This window comes from Dermochelys coriacea, chromosome 18 (assembly GCF_009764565.3).
Source record: "Dermochelys coriacea isolate rDerCor1 chromosome 18, rDerCor1.pri.v4, whole genome shotgun sequence".
In the NCBI taxonomy this organism is placed as follows: domain Eukaryota; kingdom Metazoa; phylum Chordata; order Testudines; family Dermochelyidae; genus Dermochelys; species Dermochelys coriacea.
The window spans coordinates 6,864,690-6,890,357 of NC_050085.1; the positions used below are offsets into that span (position 1 = coordinate 6,864,690).

At 52.9% G+C, this 25,668-nt stretch overlaps 1 protein-coding gene across 2 annotated transcripts in view; it reads left to right on the forward strand.

The window, feature by feature from the left end:
- Positions 1-9,828: 9,828 nt before the first annotated feature.
- The window catches only part of ARHGEF10L (Rho guanine nucleotide exchange factor 10 like), a 115,747-nt gene continuing 99,907 nt past the window's right edge, over positions 9,829-25,668 (forward strand). For both annotated transcript variants that reach the window (XM_043499901.1, XM_038376696.2), the window contains exons 1-4: positions 9,829-10,054; positions 11,153-11,180; positions 23,467-23,558; positions 24,545-24,628. The gene's annotated coding sequence lies outside the window, so the exon portion shown is untranslated. The remainder of the gene's footprint in view (positions 10,055-11,152; positions 11,181-23,466; positions 23,559-24,544; positions 24,629-25,668) is intronic.

A 25,668-nucleotide genomic window follows, 5' to 3' on the forward strand; every position in this document is an offset into this window, starting at 1 on the left:
GTTTCACTGTTCCCCAGGTACAAGCCAGTGTGATCTGCTGGCGCCCTTGTATCCTCAGTTCCACTGTTCCCCAGGTACAGTCAGTGTGATCTGCTGGCATCCCGTGTATCATCAGTTCCACTGTTCCCCAGGTACAGTCAGTGTGATCTGCCGACATCCCATGTATCATCAGTTCCACTGTTCGCCAGGTACAGTCAGTATGATCTGCCAGCACCCTGTGTATCCTCAGTTCCACTGTTCCCCGGGTACAGTCAGTATGATCTGCCGGCACCCTGTGTATCCTCAGTTCCACTGTTCCCCGGGTACAGTCAGTATGATCTGCCGGCACCCTGTGTATCCTCAGTTCCACTGTTCCCCGGGTACAGTCAGTGTGATCTGCCGGCACCCTGTGTATCCTCAGTTCCACTGTTCCCCGGGTACAGTCAGTGTGATCTGCCGGCGCCCTGTGTATCCTCAGTTCCACTGTTCCCCGGGTACAGTCAGTATGATCTGCGGCGCCCTGTGTATCCTCAGTTCCACTGTTCCCCGGGTACAGTCAGTGTGATCTGCCGGCACCCTGTGTATCCTCAGTTCCACTGTTCCCCGGGTACAGTCAGTGTGATCTGCCGGCACCCTGTGTATCCTCAGTTCCACTGTTCCCCGGGTACAGTCAGTGTGATCTGCGGCGCCCTGTGTATCCTCAGTTCCACTGTTCCCCGGGTACAGTCAGTGTGATCTGCCGGCACCCTGTGTATCCTCAGTTCCACTGTTCCCCGGGTACAGTCAGTGTGATCTGCCGGCGCCCTGTGTATCCTCAGTTCCACTGTTCCCCGGGTACAGTCAGTGTGATCTGCCGGCACCCTGTGTATCCTCAGTTCCACTGTTCCCTGGGTACAGTCAGTATGATCTGCCGGCGCCCTGTGTATCCTCAGTTCCACTGTTCCCCGGGTACAGTCAGTGTGATCTGCGGCGCCCTGTGTATCCTCAGTTCCACTGTTCCCCGGGTACAGTCAGTATGATCTGCCGGTGCCCTGTGTATCCTCAGTTCCACTGTTCCCCGGGTACAGTCAGTGTGATCTGCGGCGCCCTGTGTATCCTCAGTTCCACTGTTCCCCGGGTACAGTCAGTGTGATCTGCCGGCGCCCTGTGTATCCTCAGTTCCACTGTTCCCCGGGTACAGTCAGTGTGATCTGCCGGCACCCTGTGTATCCTCAGTTCCACTGTTCCCCGGGTACAGTCAGTGTGATCTGCCGGTGCCCTGTGTATCCTCAGTTCCACTGTTCCCTGGGTACAGTCAGTATGATCTGCGGCGCCCTGTGTATCCTCAGTTCCACTGTTCCCCGGGTACAGTCAGTGTGATCTGCCGGCGCCCTGTGTATCCTCAGTTCCACTGTTTCTGGGGTACATTTGCTTGCGTGAGTCTTTCAAACAGCAATGAGGAGAGAAAAGAATGTAAAAAACATGTAAAAGGAAAATGTAACTGTAAAACTGAACACTGGCTGCTGGTGGGGGGTCTGTGAAGCAGGTGTGTTACCCGAAACTCCTGTCGGACTTTTCTTGACACTGGCTATATTTCAAGTTGTCAGTGTTCAGGTAATTTAACGCATTTTAAAGTACTAGTCTTAACGAAAGGCCTGATTTAGAGTCTACTGAAGTCAATGGAATGGCTTCCATGGGCGATGGTGGGTGAATACAGGTCACTGGGCGAGAGCTTGGTGTGTGTTGCTGTGAGTGCCATCGCTGCTCAGCTCGGCTTCCCTGTCCCCACTGCCCTCCTTTCCTGAGATAACCCTGTTCCACGAGGGAGAGCGTAGGATAGTGGTCAGAGCAAGAGGTTGGAACTTTGGGGACTGGGGTTTAAATTCTGCTCCTGTCACAGCCAGCTGTTTCATTTGTAATGAAAGAAGGGCTGAGGTCAAGCAATTTTTTTTTTACTTTCATAATTGATGCAGCAAGCCCAGAGGTGCCGGGGCCCTGAACTGCCAGGCCCAGAGGTTCTGCGGCCATGAACTGCCGGGGCCACGAACTGCCAGGCCCAGAGGTGCCGGAGCCATGAACTGCCGGGCCCAAAGGTGCTGGGGCCATGAACTGCCGGTCCCAGAGGTGCCGGGGCCATGAACTGCCGGGCCCAGAGGTGCCGGGGCTTAGCCTGGCAGGCCCTGGCACAAATTAAGCCCTGGTTTTAATCTGTGTCCATGCTCCCTCTCCTCTGCAAAGCTGCCCCCAGCAATGCCCAGGCCTGCTGAGGAACAGGTGCCATGTCACAGAGGGCACGAAGTGTCGCTCCAGTGCTAGGATCTCCAGCGCTGGTTTGACACCTTTCGCCAGCACTGAATAGAAACCAAAAGATCATATTTTCTTTGAAGAGAGAAAAAATGTGCATGAATCTGGTCCCATGAGGGTTGAGATCAGTGGGGTTTGAGGGCTCAGCACCATGGAGGATAAGCGTTCCTGACAGTTCGTTCATTCCCTGCCCCACAGCCCTCCCGCTGTCCCAGTGGTGGTCCCTTTCATGGTGGTGAACTCCTTCCTCTCCCTGCCCTTCCTGTCCATACGTCCTCCGACAGCTCTGAAGCCGTGTCATTCCCTGCTTGCAATCCTCTCCCTGGCGCTTGGAGCCAGCAGCCTTTCTTCCTAGGCTCCCGAGTCCTGGCCTGTGCCATCCTAGCCCTGAGCATTTCCCCCAGCCCTGCCAGTGCACCTTCCCCATAGCTTTCTAACCAAGCTGCTGCTGGAGGGTGGGGTGGCCTCCCTGGCTGAGCAGTGCCAGGCCCGACCCGCAGCACGTTCTTGGCACCACACACGGATTTGCACTCTTCAAAGGAGACTTTCTGGCCGGGACAGATCTGGGTTAAAAAGGAACTTGGGTGGACAGCGCTATCCAAGAGGAAATGAGCCAGTTGACTCTTGCCTGGCTAATCCCAGGCAGGGCTGCGCTCCTTTCGTGTCTGTTGTAAAGGACACATCTTATGCAGCTGGCTGGTGCCCTTTCGACTCTGCCGGCCTCCGGATGCCAGCGGGTTAGACAGGTGTTCCCTCCTTCGGTGGGAAATGAGACTTGCTAATAGATAATTCCTCCCCCAGCTTAGTTCAGAAGTGGATCCAAGCTGCTTGCATTGGCCTCTCTCCCTAGTCTGTTTGCCTGTGGAAGCCTGGGGAAGTCTCACCCTCGATCTGGGGCGGGCCCCATCTCCGTAAGGGTATGTCTACACTGCAATTGCAAACCCGTGGCTGGCTCATGCCAGCTGACTCAGGCTCGGGGGCCTCCGGCGAAGGGGCTGTTGAATTGCAGTGTAGACGTTCGGGCTCGGGCTGGACCCTGCGAGGTGGAAGGGTTGCAGAGCGGGGGCTGCAGTCCCAGTGCACACCGCAATTAACCCCACAGCCTGTGCCCCACAAGCCCGGCAGCTGGCACTGGCCAGACGCAGGTTTTTAATTGCAATGTAGATGTACCCTAAGAGGCCAAGCCAGCCCCCTGCATCCAAGCTCCCTCCAAATTTGGGGGAAGTTTGGATCCCACCCAAACTTAGTGGCTTGGGGCCCGCTCTGTTTTCAAACCTCTGGCTTGTTCGGTGCCAGGCTCTGCCCCTCTCCTGCCCTTTGGAACTGAGATCCTAGGGATTGGCCAAAGTAAACCCATTGTGCAAACAGGCATGGCTGCTGTTTGAGCCAGTCGCACTCAGCCCTGCTGCAGACTGGGGTTATCTGCACCTGGGCAAACGGCGGCTGATAGCACTTTCCGTCCGTATGCGTTGGGGAATGAAACCCCCAGGGTAAAAGACACCCGAGACAGAAATATGTCTGTGCGTTTTGCTCAAGTTTGGGGGGGATATCAGCTTGAGGTGTCTGATAGCAAAGGGATGCCTGCAGGTTAGGGAGCACGTTTCCCGTGGCAGCCGGGAACTGCTGAATGGCTGCACCCATGGCAAGTCAAAACAGAACAAAAAAAAAAAGTCAGTGAGTTATAGCTGGGCATTTCTCCCTAACAGGGAAGGAAAATGTTTCCAAGCTGGGCATTGTGCCAGTGCCTGTATTTGCATTTAATCGTCTCTAAGTGCGGGCACAGTACGCTTCTCTGTCTGGGCTCTCCTGCCCCACTGGATACCAGCGACATTGTTGCCAGCAGGTTTTGCTACATCCTGGAGCGACGCTGCTGATGTTCTAACCCTTCTTGCTACTTTGGGCTCCTACTCAGTTTCCCCCCCGGAAATGCTGCCTTGTCTGTAACCGCAAAGCGCCTGCAAGACAGCGTGGTCTAGTGGGTAAAGGAGGGAATTGGGGTTCCAGGTTCTGCCACCACTAAGTCAGGGCAACCCCTGGGTCCTACCTTATACCTGGCCCTACCATTTACTAATTGTGTGACCTGGAGCAAGTCACTCCTGGCTCGAGTTGTTCAGCACCTCTGAAAATTAGGAAGCTCATCTCCAAGGGCCTGTTTCCCCTTCTAGTAGAGGGTGTAACCCCTACCCACAGGGCGTGGTAAGCCATGATTAAGTAGGAGCAGAACCCCGTGAGCTGTAAGGTGCTAGAGAAGGGCAGGGAGTTCTAATGCTTTATTCCCCACTCCCAGGAATAGACAGACACGCGGGGGTTTCTCTTCTGACTAGATTTCCTCTCTTTGTGTCCCCAGGAAAGCAGCCAGGAAGGTGCAGGGCGAGACGTCAGGATTCCTAGAGAAATGGCTTCCTCCAACCCGCCCCCAAACCCTGCAGTAGGTAATGTAAACCCAGCCCTTTTCCTTCAAGAATTTGTATGAGTCATTAGAAAAAGAAACAAATCTAGCCTGGTCCCCTCGCGCTGTGAGCTCATGGGGCCAGGGCTGGCTTTGTGCTATGTGTGTGTGCAGCGCCTGGCACAAGGGGGCCCCGATCAGCACCTTTAGGGGCCTCTGCAATCCCAGTCATAAATAACACCCACAGATGGGCACGCGGAGCAGCTCGTGATGGGCAGCCTCGGTTTCCCTTCGGCATCGAGGCTTTCGTAATGCACAGCAGCCCCTCGGGATGCGGGGCTTTCAGCGCCCTCCAAGACAACCAGGCAACTCATTGCCCGGTGATGGAATGTCATTCGCTCCTAACAGAACACGAAGGCTCAGGCAGGTCACGGCCCCATGCAATTGTAACCCTGAACTGACCCACATCGGAGGTCTGTGATCCTGTCCCTTCCACTGCACCCTTGTATGTGGCACTCTTTCCAAAGGGCAGGCCAAGGCGATGTAGGGCTGTGGTGCCCAGTTTACCGCGTGTGGCGGGGGGCGGCAGAAAAGTCACAGGATCTGAACCTGTCCTGCCCTGCCGCTTGCATGTAAACCCTGGCCAGATTGGAACCTGCAGCTTGCTCACGCTCGTTTACACCGGTGTGGCACAGGGTAAATGGTGAGACATGGTGCCAGGCAGGTACTTGATGGTCAGGGAGATCTTGCTAGGTATTAGAAGAGCCAGGAAGCCCTGTGAGATTGAATCTACAGGAGGCACTGCAGAGTCACCCTGAGCACATCTCTGCACCCTCCCCGCAATTCCCCCCGCCCATGCCCAGAAGGACAGGCGCTGCAGCGCTAAGAACCGGGGGATATGACCCCCCACGTCCTAGTGCCTCACCTGAGTGAGAGCCATGCCAGTGTAGCTTTGCAGTGTGGTCACTCAGACCTGGGCTGGGCCAGCCCGCGTGTCCATCACCCGGGTTAACACTGTAGTGAAGACGTCCGCGCAGAGATCACCGTACAAACTCCAGTCCTCTGAGCGTTAGGGGGCCACATTTTCAGAGGAGCTCAGCTCCTGCATAGACACCAGAATGTGTGGCTGGATTGCTCAACACTCAGGGTTCGTTTTACAGATGGGAAACCGAGGCACAGAGAGGCTAAATGACTTGCTACGGTCATATAGGGAGCTTGTGGCAGAGCGAGGACTTAAACCCAGGTCTTTCAAGTCTCACGCTAGTGGCCTAACCACTGGATCATCTTCTAGTGGCTGGAGCTCACCCCGAACCCCAGTTTTGAAGCCTGCTCCTTATGGTCACCCCATCCAGCTTTGGATCTGGAGCCACTCAGACCCATTTCCTGTCTGCTGTGGTACAGTCCGGTCTATGCTGTACACACCCTTCCTACAAACCATAGCTGGCCGGCCGAGAGGAACCAATCCTGGGCCAGTCCCAGAGGCTGCAGTCAGTCCATGCAGCAGCCCGTCCTTCCCCCACAGAGCTTTGAGACACAAGGAGACTGCAAAGGGAGAAGGAAGAAGCAATGGGATAAATACGATTTCTATTCCAGCAGCGCATAAAGGCCTCGGCTGACATCAGGACCGCATTTTGCTGGGCACTGCCCGCATCCAGAGTGAGAGACAGGCCCTGCCCTGAACAGCTTATTATATACATGGACAAGGCAGAAAAGAATCCGACGAAGGAAGGATGTTGCTGTTATTATTTATTATTATTTGTATGAGCATAGTGCTGAGGAGCCCCAGTCTCAGACGAGGCCCCTATTGTGCTACAAACACAGAACAAAAAGACAGACCCTGTCCCAAACAGCCAACGAGCGAAGTCCCAGACAAGAGACAGCAGGTGGATACAGACAGATAAGCTCAAGGACAAAGTGAGATTTTATCTCCATGTGACAGCTGGGAACTGAGGCCCACTGTGAGTAAGTGACTTGCCCAAGGTCACATGGAGAGTCTGTGGAAGAGCTGTCAGTTAAGCTCTGAGTCCTGAGCTACAGCCTTAACCATTAAGCCATCTTTCCTTGCACAGAAAACTGCACCACTTACTGAAGCCTTGAGCTGAGGGGAACTCACTGGCCGTATGTAACCGAGCTGGGCCGGCTCTCCAGCTGCCCTGTTCTGAGCTGATGCGCTGCCTCAGAATTTACCAGGCACGCAGTTTCTCAGAGGCACCCTGTATAAAGCTCTAGGCAGAGGGTGGATGGCAGAGTGGCCAGGCCACTGGGCTGGGACTCAATAGAGCTCTGTTCAAGTCCTGCTCTGCCACAGACTCCATGTATGACCCTGGGCAAGTCACTTAACCTTGCTGGGCCTCTGTTCCTACCTGTACAATGGAGATCCTAATCCTTCCTTTCTCTTGGCCGTGGCTGTTTATAGTGGCTCTGTGGGGGCAGAGACTGTTTCTCGTGTGTGTGTACAGCAACACGGGGCTGAGGCCTCTAGCTGTTACTATAATGCTAACAATGAAGATTAATAATTTGTTCAAGCCACGCAGAGTGCAAGACAGGTAAAGAGGCAGTATAAACGGAGAAGAGTGAAGGAGATTTAAAAACATCTAAGTGCTGATCACTAGAGGGGTTTTTGGAGCACAGGACAGGGACCCTCCAAAGAGAATTTTTTATTCTAAACCCATCACTCCCCCTCCTGTTTTTCCATTGGTTGTCCCCCAGAATCAGCTGATCCCTCTGTTTCTTCTGGTCCTGCCGCCCACACATATGCCCTGGCCTGGTCTTTGCCAGTTCAGCAGTAATGCTGGCTTCCAACTGGTCAGTGGAGAGGCAGAGGACCGAAGACGTGGGAGAGGGGCAGAGGGAGTGAGAGAGGAGGGAGAGGAGCCTCAGAGAGGATGCGGTGACCATAGGCCGAGGGGGCAGCTGGCCGGCTAATACCTCAGCAGGGGAAGTGCTGGAAAGCAGTTCTGAGACAGGCTCTCCTGAAAAAAGCCTTTTAGCAGCTGAACGTGCCTCCTCTCCCAGTTCTGTTGCTGCCTTCCTGGATTAGCACGGCCCCATTGCAGGCCAGGGGTTGTTCCCCTTCTCAGCCAGACAAGGAGAAGCCAGGTCTGTCTCTGAGCAGGCTTGCAGGTGGCTGTGTTTACTCCATAAAATTAATCACTAACGTCTTGGCTCCCGGCCACTCTGCATGCTAAATCGGGAGCAGATTGAGATTAGATACTGCCGGTTGCTTGGGTATTTGGAGAAATGTTCTAAAATGCCCTTGGAGCTCCCGGTCACGGACAGAGGGTGCAAGGGAAATAAGCGGGGGGAGGTGCTCCTGCTGGAGTTCTTAAAAACTGATTTTCCCCTCTTTCTCCTCCTGCTATGAGGACCCTAACTCGGGCGATGCTGGGCCGGCTTCCCTGCTGAGAGTGGACATGCACCTTCAGCTGAATTTTCCTCCAATCCCATGTCACTCAGTTAATGCAGCTCTCTCCTGACCCACTGCCGCCCCTGCTATTCCAGTCCTGGGACCCCCTCCCCTACAGCTCTGCCAGTGCACCTCACTCCAGACACACTGCACCCCCTGCTACTCTGATTCTAGCCATTCTGGTGTGCAGTGCACACTGCTGTTCCAGTCCTGGTCCCCCATATAACACTATCAGTGTACCTCAGTCCTGACAAGCGTGGGCATTCACACACACACACACACAGAGCTCTGCCAATGCACATCTGTTGTAACCTTCAGCACTCCCTGCAGTTCCAGGGACTAGGCCTGGGTCACCAAACAGCCTGACCAATGCAGTTCACTCCTGACCAGATGCACCCATAGCTGCCTCAGACCTGGGCCCTAACTGACAGCTCTGCCAACGCACTTCAGTCTTGTCCTGCAGACCCCTCCATCCTGGACTGTGCTGAGCACCCAGCTGCTCTTGTTAGGTTGCACAATAAATTTAAGATTTGTCCATTGCCATCTAGGAACTAGGTTCACTGACCAACACACTTATTTACCTGTGACCTCCCCTGGATTTAAGCTCATATCTCCAGTAATAATAATGATTCATTCTCTTATCTAGTGCTTCCCATCAGCAGATCTCAAAGCCCTTTATCAAGGAGGCTCGGATCATTATCCCCATTTTACATATGGGGAAACTGAGGCACAGAGAGGGGAAGTGATTTGCCCAGCAGCCCATGGTAGGACTAGAACCCAGGTCTCCTGAGTTCCAGTCCAGTGACCTAACCACTAGGGCAAAATGCCAGGGTTTGTGACTGTAGCATTGCTCAGCCCATTCCTCTGCCAGGCTGAGCTGTGCTGGAAAAGACACTTGCTGTGGTTTTGTTTCCATTGCACTAGGACACTTCAGGGAAAGCGTTTAGGGCAGGGTGTGACATCCGTTGCACTCAGTACAGGTGAGCCCACCTGAGTGGGACCTCTCCTCACTGCTATTGACTGGTGCTGTAACCGCAGCGGAGTGTTGCAGTGAATCTCTGATTGAAACCAGGATGATGCTTTGGGTGCTATAATGGAGAGAGGAAGGGGGGATCCCAGTCCTGCTGGAGACACCCAAAGGAGCTTTCCCGGGTCCACGGGAGGATCAAAATAACCAGTTGCTTGAGACTTTAATGAGTAGGAGAGATGATGTTCCTGTCTGGGTCATCTGCAGGGGCTGAACGTCTGAATGCAGGAGCTAGAGGGTGAGGTCTAAGGGAGATAGTGTAGCGTAGTGAACAGGGCACTAGACTGGGACTTAGAAGATCTGGGTTTATTCCCAGCTCTGCTGCTGGGTGACCTTGGGCAAGTCTCTTCCTCTTTTTCTGCCTCAGTTTTCCCTATCTATAAATGGGGATAAAGATACTGACCTCCTTTGTAAAGCACTTTGCAATCTACTGATGGATAGGGCTCATGATATTATTAGGATGGAGATAGTAGCAGATTTATAAACCTGTAATACCTGGTATGGCCAGTGGAGGGGGACAGAGCCACACCGTTAGCATGGGTATGAAAGGAGTAGCAAATTGACTACATAGACCACGCTGCACTGGGGGTCTGAGGGGAAAAGGGTCCTACCTAGAGTTATCATGTTTTCCTTCCCCCCCTCATCCAAAGTCCATTGATCCACTTAATTGTTACATCTTCTGGCAGGAGGCGGGCTAGTGCAGGGGGGCCCTGGAGACCTCGACCGAGGGGGAGGAGGAGCTAGGGGAAGCGTTTGATTTCGACGACAGTGAGAGAGGAGGAGGATTCCACTCGAGGAGTCAGCAGTGCTAGCACCGAACCCAGCATCGGAGGGGTCCTGCAGGCCCCGCCCCGGAGGCGTAGATCAGGAAGCGCTGCTGAGCCCCATTTGTCAGCCCAGCAGGAGAAGGATGGAGCGACCCCTGCAGGACAGGCCCAGCTGACCGACTCTGGATCGAGCACCAGCGCTGGTAAGCAGGGCTTCACTCCCAGCCTCTCTAAGGGGTCTTTCCAAGACTCAGGGTTGCAATGGGACATGCTCAGCCTCCTGGCCCATTAAAGAGCTGCAGAAGGAATGACTGAGAACCAGGTTCTGGATTTGTGTTGCCCTGCCCTGCTGGCAGTCATGTACCCCAGGGCAAAGTGAGTTTCACAAGCTACCCTCCTGAGCTGGCAGGGATTGACACCCAGTCCGCGATCCCTTTGCAGGGGTGTAAATGACTAACAGAGTGCCAGGCAATAGAGAATCAGGGCCGCCCTGGTTTGCATTTCTACTGCTTGCAGTTTTGGCTCTTACCCAGCTCTGCCGATGCCCCTCGATCCAACCAGCCACTCCCTCCCCCACTATTCCAGTCCTGGTCTCTCCCCACATCCTTGCCAGTGTCCCTCAGTCCTGACCCGAAGCCTCCCCACTGCCTCTGCTATTCAAGTCAATGGAACTTGACCATTGCCCTCAGATTCTGTTTAGAGTATGAGGGGAAACATGTTTTTTTTTCCAGTCTCATTCCTGAGAGATCCTACTGTAGGGGCATACATGCTGGCGAAAGACCAAGCCCTTCCTGAGAGCTGGCTCAGGGACTGTCAATGTCAGTGGATCAGAATGCTCATTCACCCAAACTCGGGGTGAGATTTTAACAGTCCTCCTGAAACTCGCTTGGCACTAGATTGAGCCCGTCAAAGAATGCTTGAAAACGAAGCCAGCGTGAGTGGGATCTTCTTGGTGCTGCTAATATTAGTCCAGCATGGAGGGTATGTTCTGCTTGTAAACCAGACCGGCTGATATAAACCCTCATGCTTCAGGGCATAAGCAAGCACCTACTTAATGAGGTCAGGAGGAAAACTTCTTCTAAGACCAAGTTGTCCTTAGTTGTCCACTACTTGGTTTCCCTGCACCTTCCTCTGAAGTAGCTGATGAAGCCACTCTCAGAGTCAGGCGACTGAGCAGAATGGAGCTGTGTGGTGATCCAGCAGAACAATTCATGTAGTCTTGTCAGCTCTGATTCTTGTTGTGCTCGGGTTAACGTACTCTAAGGTACCTACTTGGTTTCCTTCTGCTTTTGTTTTGACAGATCCACTTGACACAAAGCTACAGACTGAGTAAGTGAGTCCTAGATTTTATTAACAAAACCATCCCAAACCCTTTGGTGCTTGTTGGGTTACACCGGACGGGGGAATCCGAGCCGTGCGAGGTAGCGGATGAGAATGCAAATAGTTAATAGGACCCAAGATGCTTTGCTGCAATGGAGAGACAAAAGCCTACCTTGTTACATGCTACCTCTTGCTCTCCAGTACCGTAAAGTCCAAGTCCAGTCTGGCATGCAGCTGGTCACCTCCTTTGCCTTTTCCTCCTTGCTTGCTTCAAAATGTGGAGGCCTGATTCCACACCCATTTGCTCACCTGCTTAACATTGAGCATGTGAGTAATCACACTGAAGTCAATGCGGCAGCAGCCCCGTTATTCCAGTCCTGGGACCTAACCACTGCAGCCAATGGGACGATTCACATGCTTAAAGTTAAGCCCATGTGTAAGTGCTTCCAGGTTGGGGCCTCAGGCAGGATTGTGCCCTATTGATTTGTGCTAAGACTGGAGTCAGGAGTCCTGGGGTCTATTCCTGCCTCTTGCCACACGACGCACCCTGTGTGACTGGAACATTGCTTCCCCTCTCTGTGCCTCAGTTTCTCTGACATGTGTCGTCTCTCCCTCCCCAGCGGCTCTTCCCCCTGCTTCAGGATCTCACTGTGATGCGCAAAAGGATCCCAGGGCTATCAAGTGATACTCCTGCTCCCCAGTGACTGGGTTTGCTTTGTGTCTGTGGTTTGGTGAGGCCTAGGAGATTTGGGGGAAAGCCAGGTGTGGCCGAAGCAGAGCCCATGATTTCTGCAGTGCAACTGGGCTGCCCTCGCCTTTCGTGCAGAGGTGAGGCTCAAAGGACAGGTCCGAGCCTGCCAGGCATGCCCGTCATGGAGGGCGGTTTTTACCATTCAAAAGGGCTGGGGCCAGTCAGAGGGCATCACCCCCTGCTGGCCAAAAGCATGTTATGAATCTCAAACTTCCTGGACTTGGAAAAATGTCTGTGGTTTCTCTCTTCCTTTCCCCTCATTCCTCACTCCCTGTCTGTACTGTCTAGTGATGAATGGATCCAGCCCTTTCGCATTCCCTGTAAGACTTTGAGCCGGCTCCTGGGTTGTGGCTACTGGCACACAGTGCAGTTCTGGGGAGGGGGGTGTGTGTGCGCGCGCACGTGCAAAAGTGCTTTAAAGCTCACACCTGTGCACTGCCCTGATCCTGCAGCTCAGTCCCTCTGGGCTGGGGCTCGAGCAACCAGTGGGCTGCTCTGACTTAGGCCAGCTACAACAGCTGAAAGGGGTTGAAACCACAGCGGAGCGGTGTCTAGGGTGTATGGCAGAGAGGGCTGGGGCCAAGGGCCTGCTTGGAACGGAAGAGCAAGTGAGTTCTGCCCCCAGGCAATGTCTATAAGGAGTCGGGATCAGTCCTGCTAAGGGCTGGCCACTTTGTGACCCTAAGGGCTACCCAGGCAGATTGCCCGAAGCCTGAGTGGTTCATAGGGGACCGTGGTATTTATGGTCTTGCGTCTCCAGTGCTAACAGACTGGCTGCTGGGGGAGCCCAGCTCCTCCCCCCCCCGACATGCTGTTTGCAGGCTCTGGCTCTGCCTCCGCCTTGCATTCCCAGGGAGAGCCCTGTGCCCCTGAATGCGGGGACATGCCCACTGCTTCGACCCTGCCCCGCACTTTGGCCTGGGTTCTGGAACCTCAGCAGGGCGGCCACCTGATCCCCCCTCCAGCGGAGCAAGTGAAATTGGCAGGAGGGTGGCTGAGGGCATGTCGCCTTGAGGAGCATCCTTCACCCGCCTGTTACCCCTCCACCCCCATCTCCCCACAGAAGAGGAGTCCCACTCGCTGCCGTAGTCCTTGAGCCACCTCTCCTCACAGTCTGGTCCATGGGGTGGGTGGGGTTGCTGGGACGATGGGGGAGTGGGGTCCCTGATCCCCGTTGTGCCTTCCTCACTTCGGTTTCTCAGGTTGAGGGTGGTTGCGGACTGCACTGTCAGGGTGTTGAGGGGTTATACTTGGCCCTTGGGACCTGCTGCCTTAGCAGGACTGGACATAGCCTCTAACGAGTGCAGAGAGATGGCCTGTCCGTACACCCCCGACTTTCCCTGTCCTCCCTCCCACCTCAGCGTCAATCTGGCTGATTGAAAGCAATTAATCCTGCAGAGTGCTCTGTAGCAGGCAGGCCAGAACCCTGAGCTTTCGAGTTCATGCACTAGCTGGAGGAGCCGTGCTTACTGTCCCAGAGGGGCTGGGGGCAGTTTGCTTGGCTGGCACTTAGCAGTCAGATCACATGTCAGATTGTTGCTCGACTCCAGGCCTTGCGTCAGGGCCAAAGAATCCACAGCAGTTGCTCAGCAAGCAGCTGTAAACTGTGTTATTGACATCACAGGCTCTGTAGGGCTGGATTGGGAGTAACGGGCATGGGGAAAGGGAGGGCTCTGATTGTCCAAGGATTCACCTCTATTCAGTTTCTTATTCTGCACCTACCCTGGTGGTAGCAGAACTGGATTTTTGCTATACATTTGATTATTATTACTTTATGAGCCAGGAGAGATGTAGGTCAGGGCCCAGTTGTCCTTGGTGCTGCACAGATGCATAGCAAGAGACAGTCCCTGGCCCAAACAGACAAAGGCAGGGAGGAAGAATTATTACAAGTGGGGAACTGAGGCACAGAGAGATCAAGGGCTCGTCTTACACGTGGCAAGATGGGATGTGCACCTACCTCATGCTAATCCTCTTTGAAAGGGGACAAGATCCAAGTTCACTGATGAAGAGTTAGTGCACGTCAGCAGGTCCACTGGGACATTAGTCCATGGTAGGTTGGGGGAGGGTGGGATTCACACCCATCCTGCTGTGAATTAATTGTTTCATGTAGACAAGCCCCAAGTGACTGGCCCAAGGCCGCTCTGGGAGTCTGTGACAGAGCTGGGATTTGCCCCCAGCTCTCCTGAGTCCCAGCACAGCCCCTTCACCACAAGGTCACCTGAACTAGCTCAGAAGCAGATGTTTTATCCCCCTCTTCATCTGTCTATCTGGGCATTTAACCCTCACTCAGCAATAGTTCATCCCAATCCCCAAATCCAACATCCTCCTCCCCCATGTATTATTTTGTGGGTGAGTCCAAATCTGGATTGGGATCAGAATTAGTATTATTTATTATGTGTAGCCTCTGGGACCCCCAGCCAGGCTTCAGTACCCCACATGCTGTACAAACACAGAACAAAAAGAGTTCCCAGACAGCCTGCCCCTACCTCTGTAATGAGACAAATCACATATTCCCCCGACCCTGGCCCACCTCCAGATCTGAGCAACCCTGAGTTTTGGGATTGCAGTATTGCCAGTGTGGATCAGGTCCTGAATTTTGCATCTGTGGATCCCTCGCTTGTCAAGACCAGTATTGTAGTTCAGGTGACTTGTCTCTCCAGGGTGGTGAGGGGAACCTACAAGTGGGTGGTGCAGGGGCGTACTTTGCGCTGACACTACAGAACGTCTTTCAGCTGAGGATCTCAAAGCACTTTTCAGACAGCGGGTCGGTATCAATATCCCCCTTCTGCAGGAATCAAGCCTAAATCTGAACCAACACCGGATGTGATCGTGAAGATACAAATGGTCAGCTGTTTGGAGCAGGACCTGTCTTTTTATTCTCTGTCTGTACAGCTCCTAGTACGGTGGGGTCCTGGGCAGTGACTTGGGCTCCTAGATGTTATGGTAATACAAAGACTTAATAGTACTCTGGAGCACTGACATTTCCTCACCGAGAAGGTATCCAGCATGCACCTTTGACTTGTCCCCCTAATTCAGCACCTGTGGGGTAACATGGTACTCAGCCAGTCTTCTCCCCAGCTGCTAATAGCTGGCTTGTTTCACATGCCCATAGCTTGAACCCCTCCCTCTTCCAAGGGGATAATTCAGGTGAGCTGGGAGACAGCCAAAGGTGCTGAATCTGCGTAAACTCTGTGGCTTGTGCCACAGTTGGAACAAAGGCAGCCTTTGGGGGGTTTGCCCTGGGGTCTGTATGGATCACTCCAGTAGTTTTGCCTTCAGGTGCTTCCGTAGACCATTCCTGCCAGGTAAGGGAGGCAGGTGGGTTGCTCTGAGTGTGTGGCTGTTTCTTGAACCAAATTCATGAGGCAGGTCATGGTTTGCCCTCCGATAGCAGTGCAGGGTGGGGAGAGATCTGGATCTGTGCTTGGTGCTATGACTCAGTTGGAATCTTATGGTAAATATTTCAGGGCTTTCTCCCCACAGTCTTACAAGGTGGCAGCTCCTCGTGCTTCCAATTCCTAATCCTCCCACCCTAGCACCTGCCTAGGCCTTTAGCTTCATCTCCAGTGATCCCTCAGCAACCATTTTAAAGGCTGCTAAACATTCCACGTGGAGGCTTTCCGGGCTTCCTGTCTTGTGCTCCAAAGAACCCTGTAGCGAATGGCACGGATGCGTTTTTTAAATCTCCTTCACTCTTCTCCATTTACACTGCCTGTTCACCATTTGTTCACTCTGTGTGGCTGGGACAAGTTATTAACATTCATTGTTAGCATTATGGTAGCAGCGAGAGGCCTCAGCTCAGGTCAGGGCCCCATGGTGCTGTACGCGCATAGCAAGAGCGTCTCTGCCCCAAAGAGCTTCCACTGTAAATAGACATGGCCGAAAAGGAGGAGTAGGGTCTCCCCTGTATAGGTGGGAACTGAGGCCCAGCAAAATTAAGCAACTTGCCCAGGGTCACGCATGGAGTCTGTGGCAGAGCAGGAATTGAGCCCAGCTCTACTGAGCCTCAACCCAGTGTCTGAACCACTTAGCCATCTACCCTGTGTGTGCAAACAAACTAGTCAGTTTCCTTTTCCGGTTTGCATGTATGTCTGTTGGGGCTGATAAGGGCCCATCAAATTGTCCTTGGTGCTTTTACTAACACTAAGAGTCCCATCAGCGAATATAACACAACAAGCTGCTCCATTCTCTGCGATACATATTAGCTGCCAACAAAGGGTTAAAGCAACCCCCACCCCCAAATTCATCTCCCATGTCCCTTAGCTCACCTGCCCCCAGGGAAATAGTGTTTTGCAATATGTGCTATGTGCAATGTTTACATTGCAAACGCAGGAATGTTTGTTGGTTAAACTTTTCTATTGGACTATATGGTTCCTGGATAAATTTCTACAGGCTTTATGTTCAGCTTGAAGCTTTCTTGCTAAATCTAAATTTGGGCCTGAAATGGCCTGTAAGCTCTATTTAGAAATGCCCTGTGTGCAGGCTGGGCCCACCTTTCCTTACGAGTGTTAACCTCCCCTTTCCCTTCGGCCTGCATGCCTGGGGTGGGTCGGGTCTGACTGCCTGCTACATACTCGGCCCTTTATCCTCAGTCCCCTCCTGCTCAGATTGTCAAGGCTGTTTGAAACCCCACTAGTGCTGCTGCTGCATAAACCCAGCCCACTGGTCTGTTGTCTAAACGCCTGGATTACCCCTGCACCTCTGGGTCGGTTGCCCCAAGCCTACAGAGAAATTGGCAGGAGAGACTTGACCTGGGATTCCAGTGATTTGGGGATATGACTTTTTTTCCCTTGCATCTGAACCAATGGGAGCAGGGTGTTAGGCAGATCTCCACTGGGTGCTGCTGTTACATCCACCCCAGGAGTGGATTGTGCATCCCTGTCTGAGGGTGTCTCTCTTTCTCTCCATCCAACCTCCCGTTTCTGGTGCTTGCTCCCCTGGCGGCTGGGTCATGCCATTGTCTGATCTCCTGTGGGCTGGCATCATTTTGAACCGCTGCTGCAAAATCTGCCATCTCGGGGAGGCATTTGCAGCTGGGAGAGTCTGCTGCAGATCTGAGCCTCCCCTATCACAGGCTCTGACCTCGCCCCCTTTAGGCTGGGTTCACCCATCCCTGGTGGAGCAGCAGGACCTGGGTTGGTAACGCAGGAATGAAAATGCAGTTTTTACTCATGCGGGGACTTGCATCAGTGTGGTCAGCTGGATTGTACTGGGGCAAAGGGCATGTGTGTGTGTGTGTATTAAAACAAGAATATATTAACCCCTTCACCTATAAGGGTATGTCTACACTGCAGTTAAACACCCACAGGTGGCCCGGGTCAGCTGACTCAGGCCTGCTGGGCTCAGGCTGGAGTCTGGGCACTGGGACCCTCCCCAAGTGTCTATGCTGCAATTTGACAGCCCCGCAAGCCTGTGTCAGCGGGCATAGGCCGGCTGCAGGTGTTAATTGCAGTGTAGATGTACCCTAAGGCACGGGTAGTGTATCTTGCACGTGACAACAAAGGTTTCAAGGCTGAACTGGGTTCAAAGGGGCACCAGAGCCATCTGCAATTCTCATCCTCCATTCGGGCAGCCTGCTCCTGAGATCCAGTCCATCTTGGCCTATGTCATTCATATGCACAGAAGACTTGGGGAGCGATTTGCCCTTGTTCCTTCTGTATTTTCTGGTGTAGGGTCTTCGTTTGCTGGCTCACTGTGATTGAGAGCATGGGGCTATGAGTCAGGGAAACCTATGTCCTATTCCTGGCTCACTGTGTGTCACGTCCCTGCTCTGTGCCTGACTTTCCCCATCTGTACAATGGGGATCACTCTGACCTACTTTTAAAAAGTACTTTGAGATCCTCTGGCAGAAGGTTCTATCTGAGTGCAACGGTTAATGTTTTAATTTTAAACTCCATACGAGACAGGAACAGTTAGCTTCTCTTCCAGCTTCTCTCTGAGTGCTCAGAGCTGGGGTTCTGTTGGAGGGATGCAAGGATTAGGTATGACCTGCTGCGGATGTAGCTTTGCCAGACAACAAGTTCCTTTATGAATGGCAAAAAATAATAAAGGGGATTTCTAACAGAGAGCTAGATACATTAGCAGGCTGGTTCCACTTATGGTGGGGCAGATAACCCTTTAATCCTGAGCTGTTAATGGCATTCAGAGGGAACTGGCCTTAATAAGTAGCACTCTGATACTGATTTGCTTTTTATTGTTGTGACTCTTGCATTTAGTTTTCTTTGCCCAAATGTCTCATTTCTAAAAGCAAAACAAATATTGTATAAGCTCAAAGGAGCAGCAGGTAGCTGCATTTAAAGGTTAAGTAGGTTAGCTGCATCCATTTGTGGTGTTTGGCGTGGGAAGGCTGGGGCATTGCCATACATTGTGCTTCTCTGAATTTCCCCTGCAGATTCAGCTAGAGAAGTTATTCTTCACCCCTTGTTTGTTCTAAATTGTTGCCTAGCGTGGCTGCGTGCTACAGCCCAGAGATGCCTGCATTTCAGTAGAGAGTGAAGGGAGCTCAGCAGGTAGTCACTGAATATGGTGGAAACTTGCTGTGATCCTGTAGGGTTAAAGTAGCAGCCGTGTTAGTCTGTATTCACAAAAAGAAAAGGAGTACTTGTGGCACCTTAGAGACTAACACATTTATCAGAGCATAAGCTTTTGTGGAATGCACCGATGAGTGAGCTGTAGCTCACGAAGCTTATGCTCTAATAAATTTGTTAGTCTCTAAGGTGCCACAAGTACTCCTTTCTTTTTGTAGGATTAAAGGACATAGACAGTTGCTGTTAAACATGCTTTAAAAATTACTGCTATGGTAGCATCTAGCGGCCCATCTGAGATCACGGCCCTGTTGCGCTGGGTGTGGCACAGATGCATAATGAGAGACAGTTGCTGGACTGAAGAGCTTGCAGTTAAAATATCCAACACAGACACAACCCAGAGAGGGGAACACAGAGGCATGTAGGTGAAGGGACTTGCCCAAGGCCACTCAGCAGGTCACTGGCAGAGCTGGGAGTAGAAGCGAGGTCCCCAGAGACCCTGTCTATTCTAAAATCAATATTGACACTAAGTAGCCACATGATTGCTGTTTCCTCCCGTGTCAGGCTCCTGGTGTCTGTCACTGTTTCTCACACAGCTCTCGGTGTCTCCACGCCTCCTGACGGACAAATAGGGCTTCTGATCCAATTAATGGGTTCTCCTCTCTCATCCTGCCAATACGGGCTTTCCTCAGCCCATCTAGAAGGCAGCTGTGAGCGGAGGAAGGTTAAGAGGCGGGGCGGTGGCGCTAGGTGTCAGCTTGACGCTGTTGCTCCTGGATCCAGCAGCAGTTGCAGGCAGCAGGGAGTGATGCAATGAGGGTGGAGGAGATGCTGCCTGCTAAAGGGAAGAGAGAGCGATATTGGTCAGCCGGCTGCCTCGGGATCTCGCCCAGCCAGCACAGCCAGCGTGTGTCCCCGGCCCAGTGCACGCTGCAGTGCAGAGGAGGGTGGGCGTGTGGCTGAAGGGAAGGCTCTCTGGATGCCAGGGGAGGATTGAACCGGGGCCGCAGTGATGGGTCCCCTGCCAGGACCAGAGAGAGGGTCTGATTTCTGTGCTGGCATGCGTCGTAGGCTTTATCCACGAGGAGAGCAGGACACTTGGCTTTTCTCTAAAGGTACGTGAGGAGGCAGGTGCCACGTCCCGGGTTGCCTGCAGGGAGAGTGGATGGATGCAGCAGCAGAGGCTGTGGGGAAAGCGTACACCCTGCCGTCCCATGCTGATCGTCCAGGTAGCTGTAATGGCAGTCGTTGCTAGGCCCTCTGCCACTGCTGGCTAGGAACTTACTTCTTTGGTGTTCAGGGGAAGGGCATCCAATAGGGGACTGTATTGCTGGGCCCGCAAGGAGGCCAAAAACTGGGGAAAACGGAACCCTCTCTGATGGTTTGATGCAGATTGGAAAGTGGGGACAAGAGAGACAAGGCCTGACTGGAGGGGCCAAATGCAAGGCCTAGCCCATTTGGCAGGGAGACACCATCCCAGGCCATCGTCGATAATGAAGTGGGAATTTTCTGTGGTATTTTTATGGGGGGGAATGTGCACCCATTTTATGGGGAGCTGATGTGTGCCTCAGTTTCCCTATATTTTGCATGGCGAGTGGAGGGAAGGTCTAGATTGCTCTCGTGGCAGCTAGGAGACATAGGTGTGTGTGGTGTGGTGAGACTTAGCTGTCTGAGCCTGAATGGGTCATTAAAAGGACTGTCTGAGACCCACCCCGTGTCAATAGAAAACCCAAGATGATGAAGGGAAACCCAATCACCAGAGCACTAGCAACCAGGGAGATGGATTTCCCCACCTATCAGCAGGGAAGCTGAGCAAAGACCCCAGCTTGAGAACAAAAGACTGGAAGGTGCCAGGTGTTTTTGTGGAGGGGGTGGGGGATAAAGTGCTGGCTTCGCACCTGGAAACTGACTAAGAAGGTCAGCCAGAGCCTGAACATGGGGCTTGACTTGTTACAGCTGGTCTGGGGTGACCAGGACGGGACTGAACTTTAACCTTCATTTCCCTGCACTGCCTAAGAGCTTTCGGATTGTGCGTGCCAGGGGACTATGCCTGTGTCCCTGTATGGTGTCAAGTATCGGGGTAGCCATGTTAGTCTGTATCACAAAAACAACAAGGAGTAACCCCACGAAAGCTTATGCTCAAATAAGATCTGTTAGTCTTTAAGGTGCCACCGGACTCCTTGTTTTTGGTGTCACTGTACATACTCTGAGAACATTGCGCCCTGAAAGTCTCCTCCCGCAGGAGTCCGGCTTGGCTGGATTCGCTGTGGGAGCCGTGTTGAGAAAGTGGGATTGCTGGTGCCCGCCGGACAATGTAAAAGAAAAGGAGTACTTGTGGCACCTTAGAGGACTAACAAATTTATTAAAGCATTAGCTTTCATGAGCTACAGCCCACTTTATTGGATGCATACGGGAGCTGTAGCTCATGAAAGCTTATGCTCTAATAAATTTATTAGTCTCTGGTGCCACAAGTCCTCCCGTTCTTTTTACAGATACAGACTAACACGGCTGCTACTCTGAAACCTGGACAATGTAAGAGGTTGTGGGTCTGCCCCCTGCAGATCTGTGGGGTCTCACCCCCCCACTACAGGCCAGGGCATAGACCTGGCCTTGTGACTTGGACACTTCCCCTGACATTTTATTTACTTAATCAAACCAGACCCAAGCTGATAGTCCAAGCTTTAAGCCTAGTGCTGGGACACTCCACCCACCGCCCTCCTGATTTAAAGCGGAGATGTTAGTGTGTTAGTCCAGGCTGTGTGGGGCTGGTCCAGGCTAACCCTTCATCCAGGTTAGGTTTGGATGCCTCCTGCTTGCGGTGAGCCATGTTCTGTGATTCGAAGGCATGATAGGGGGTGGATGTAGACTGCTTATTTCACTAGTTCCATGATGGAGATTTGAACCTGGATCGCGGCTTCCCTGCAGGGTTGGGGAGAGGCTGGGTGTGTTAACTCAATGCACTATTTAGTGGCCCCCAGATTCTGCTTTAATAGTCGTTCAGATAATACCGTGGGGAGAGGGCACAAGGCGCAAATGTGTTTGTGTCTGGAGACTTTATAACCCAGCCCCCTGCTCCCCAGGTCTGAGTTCATGGCTGGGTCTGCCCCGTTAGGTCATGGTCCTGCAGGGCTGGGAGAGCCAGAAACCTTCAAGGATGCCCCGCGGGGAGGGGGATGCAGGGTCACCACGACACACCATCAGCTGCTGTCTGGGAAACAGCCGATCTCGCTTGCTGCTCTGACATCCTGTTCCACTACTCCCACTCCAGCCCTCCCTCCCCTCCCCTTTCCTAAAGGTCCAACACAGACCTGCCTCCCCTCGAATACTGATGGAAGCCCCCTTTTCTTGCACTGAGTTTTAATAATTCTTAACCCCTTCTGTGCTGGATGATGGGCCCGGTTTGTCTGGCAAATGAGCGGACATCCCTGGGATAGCCTGGTGTTGCCTGCTTCAGGTGGCAGATGGGCTTAGGGGATGTGATGATGTGCTGGCGCCAGTTTGGCTGCTTACGTGAATCTCCAAGAGGATGGAACGTTAGACTGGAAATCTTGCAAGGGGGAGGTTTTTTCTCTGTCTTTTGGCCCTTCTGCTGCTATCTGACACCTGGGAGCACAGTGCTGGAGCCGGCACATGTGAAAAATAATGGAGGGGAGGCAGGGGACATGACTAATAAGCACTTCCAACCTCAAGGGTTAGACTGAAGTTTGGCTGAAGGTTTTTATCCAAACCTGTTTGCCCAGCCCTGCTGGGTATGAGGAGGGTGCTGTTTGTTTGGGTTACAGTAGCACCTAAGGGCCCCGATTGAAATCAGGGCTGTGTTGTACCCAGGACTGTACAGACATAGTGAGAGCCTGTCCCTGCTGCTAAGAACTTGTAGTTTAGTGGCAGAGAAAGAAAGTATTATCCCCATTTTACAGGTGGGACACTGAGGCACAGAAACAAAGTGATTTGCCCACAGTCACGCGGGCAGTCCATGTCAGAGCTGAGCAGTGACTCTCTTGTTCTTCTGAGTGCCAATCCAGTGCCTTTAACCTTGGTGTTGGGAAATCTGAGCATGTTGGTTCCTTGCTGTATCTGAGACCCCATCCTGGACCCTTGTCCTGACTGGTGTCAGAGGCCACCAGCAAAGCTTGTGTCTGGAGAATGATCTTCACAAGAGAGGAACCTGGTTCGCAAGCTCTTTGGGGCTGGGACAGCCTCAGTTTGTCTGTGCAGCGGGCCTGCTGGTGTTAAAGCCTTTAGGTGCTAACATAATACTAGGAAGAATCAAGGCGGAAGGTAGGTTCCAGCCCCAAGGAGCTAACAAGCTTGAAAAGAGAAGTGCAGGGGGGAAAAGAGAACTGATTCATGAGAGAGAAAGCCCTGGGGAGGAGGTAGCAAACACAATGCAGTGAATGGGGAAGGGATGCCCTGTGCAGGGAGAGTAGAGGAAATAGGCTGAAAGCAACCAAGGGGGAAGAAAAGGGCACCAGAACGAGAGAGTGAAGCAGCGGGCAAATGAGCATGTGAGAGATGCGGTGTGGGGGTGGCATGCTGGGAACTGGCATGACAGAGACGGATGGCACAAGTGCTGGGAGTCAGCTCTGAAGCCTGGTGGGTGCACATCTAACCAGCCCTGCTTAGGGGCTGGGACCTTGAGAGCTAAAAGCCGTGGGCCTCTATTGTTGGAGTTTATGGGGCAACTGTAGGAGCTGGAAGCAGTAGGAGACTCGCTAACCTTTTACATGGACCAACCATTAGAGGGGGACAAAGACCCATCGTGTCTTAGTACGAATTGCCTATGCAGGTCACCCTCTCTTGGTGCAACTTAGCTGTGGAGGATCCCAGTCTGTAGCCAGGTCTGCAAACAAGCAATTCGGGTGTGGCCATTGCGTTTGCTCACAACTGGCCCTTGCTGTTCAGGTTGGTGGACCTGCACTTGCTCAGCTTTTAGCGACAGCTCATAGCTTCCCCCAAACATCCCCGTAAACTGGCTGGCTAGTCTGCTTGTCTGACACTCACTGCCCTCTTCCTGCCCTAGGTTCCTGACGGTGGTCAGCAATGGGGACGTCGTGGGCAGCTCCCACATCGGGACTCGGACCTGCAATTGGAAGAGGAAGAGCATCCGGCGAGGTAGGGTTCTGATGCCTCTTTGAGCTGGATGGGATGTATGGAAATGACTGTGGATTCCTTCCAAGAGACTTGTGTGGTGTTCGATCAGCTTCAGCATGCCTTGGAAAGGCTGGGATTCCCGCCTCCCACACGCAGATGGAAAACCACGGCTTCCCCATCCCAAATCCTGGCTCTGTTTAAACACTAAAACCGCCCTTTGGTCAGGCGGGTGACGGCATGTTTGGGACCATGATGGATAATCACTTAGACTTCAGTGTAGCAGTTACCATGCCATACATAGGGTGTTGAGAACTTGATGGGTTGAAATTAGAGATGTTTGATCCAAACGACCGATCCAAATGTTGGGTGTTTGGGGATCAGCACTTGGACCTAGATCTGGATTTCACAGCTGGCCTCAATTTCTCTCTCATCTGGGCCAAGCCTCCTGAGCTAAAGGCCCCCTAATTTTGGATTGAGATGCACACTTTGTAGCCCTGGCCTGTTGCTCCTTAGAAAGAAGCCAGGGTCAAGTCATAAAACCCAGATACAGATTTTTTGAGCCCTCCCTGCAGAGGCTTCAGAGAGAGGGGCCAGGATCTAGCTTTGCCACTGCAGCACAAAGGCACTGAGAGCAGTACACTGAAGGTTGGCTCTGAAACATCACGTGTTCCAGACAAGACCCCACTCTTCATTGTGTTCTGGTTGCACTCAAGAGGTCCCTTGTGGTAGGCCCTGTGCAGATACCCCATGAGAGACAGTCCTGGCCCAGAGTTGACAATCTAAATAGGCAAAGCAGGAAGAACAGTCCCAGAGGTGAAGTGACTTGGCTGCCGGGTCAGTGGTTGAGGCAGGCATAGGGCCCAGGTGTCGTGACTCCCAACCTAGTACCCTACCCACTGGCTCACGCTGCCACGCGTCAAAGCGGGGTGTAGCTGAAGCTCATGGCAAGTTCTCTGCTGGTTTCAGGTTCCTCTTCACAGCTTGCCCTGAATTGCTTTTCATTCCAGGTGCACGGTTTGAGTTCCCGGCCCTGGAGGAAGATGTGATCTATGATGACGTCCCATGTGAAAATCTGGACTCAGATCAGTACGGTATGGAACCACCCAGAATTCTGCTCTGAGCAGAGGTGTCTTTCATGCCCTCCCACAGGCTGTCTTTGCCTCTTTCTTTCTTATCTACTTCCTCCCCTGCCTCTGTCAGCTCTGTCCTTTCTCTCATAGCCCCGCCCGTCCAAAGATCTTGGAGCTCTTACATGAGTGTTGGGAGCTGGGTAGGTGCAAGCCCCATTTTACAAATGGGGAAACTGGGGCGCGAAGGTGACGTGACTTGCTTCAAGGTGGCATGGTGATTCTGTGGTAGAGGTGGGAGTAGAACCCAGGAGTCCTGACTCCCAGTACCCTTCTCTAACAAGGCCATTTCCCTGCCTCCTTCAGGAGTACCCTGGCCTTTTAGAAGCCACTGTTGGCCTGTTGATTACTTGCGGCTATTGAGTCCTTTCAGCCTGCTTGGAGCTAAATCAGAATCTCTCTGGAAGCAAAGGGCCAGGTCATCATTTGGGGTAATTAGTGTAACTCTACTGATGCCAGTGAAGCAATGCTGAGTATCTGCCTTGCCGTCTCCTGTCCACCCCTCCAGAGCTGCCGAGTGACTGAGAGGAAGAGGCCCTTTGTGGCGGGTGGGGGGGTGACTAGGATTTTACCTCCTCTCTGTGCCACTTTAAAGAGATTCCTGGGTAGGGGAAGGGATAAAGCAATTGGCTTTTCATGCCCTTAAAATCCAACAGCTCTGGGTCTGTACCCGTAACCAGCCTGAGCCGTAAAGGGCTGGGTGGGCACCAGGAAGGGAAAGGGGGACTCTGCATTTCATTGCACTGAATTCACAAACTCCTGCTACCTGGGAGATGGGGAGTGAGCGGTGGCTTCAAGACCGGAGGACGCAAGGAAGAGGCTATTTGGAGATGGTTGTGTGAGGCCATATCTACCCTACGGCTTATGTCGGCAGAACTTCAATTGCTCAGGGGTGAGAATAAACCACCGTCCAGCGCTTTGCTCAGGGGGGTGCTGTCGGCAGGAGAGCTTCTGTCGCCGACACAGCTACCGCCCCTCGCTGGAGTAATTAAACCAACAGGAGA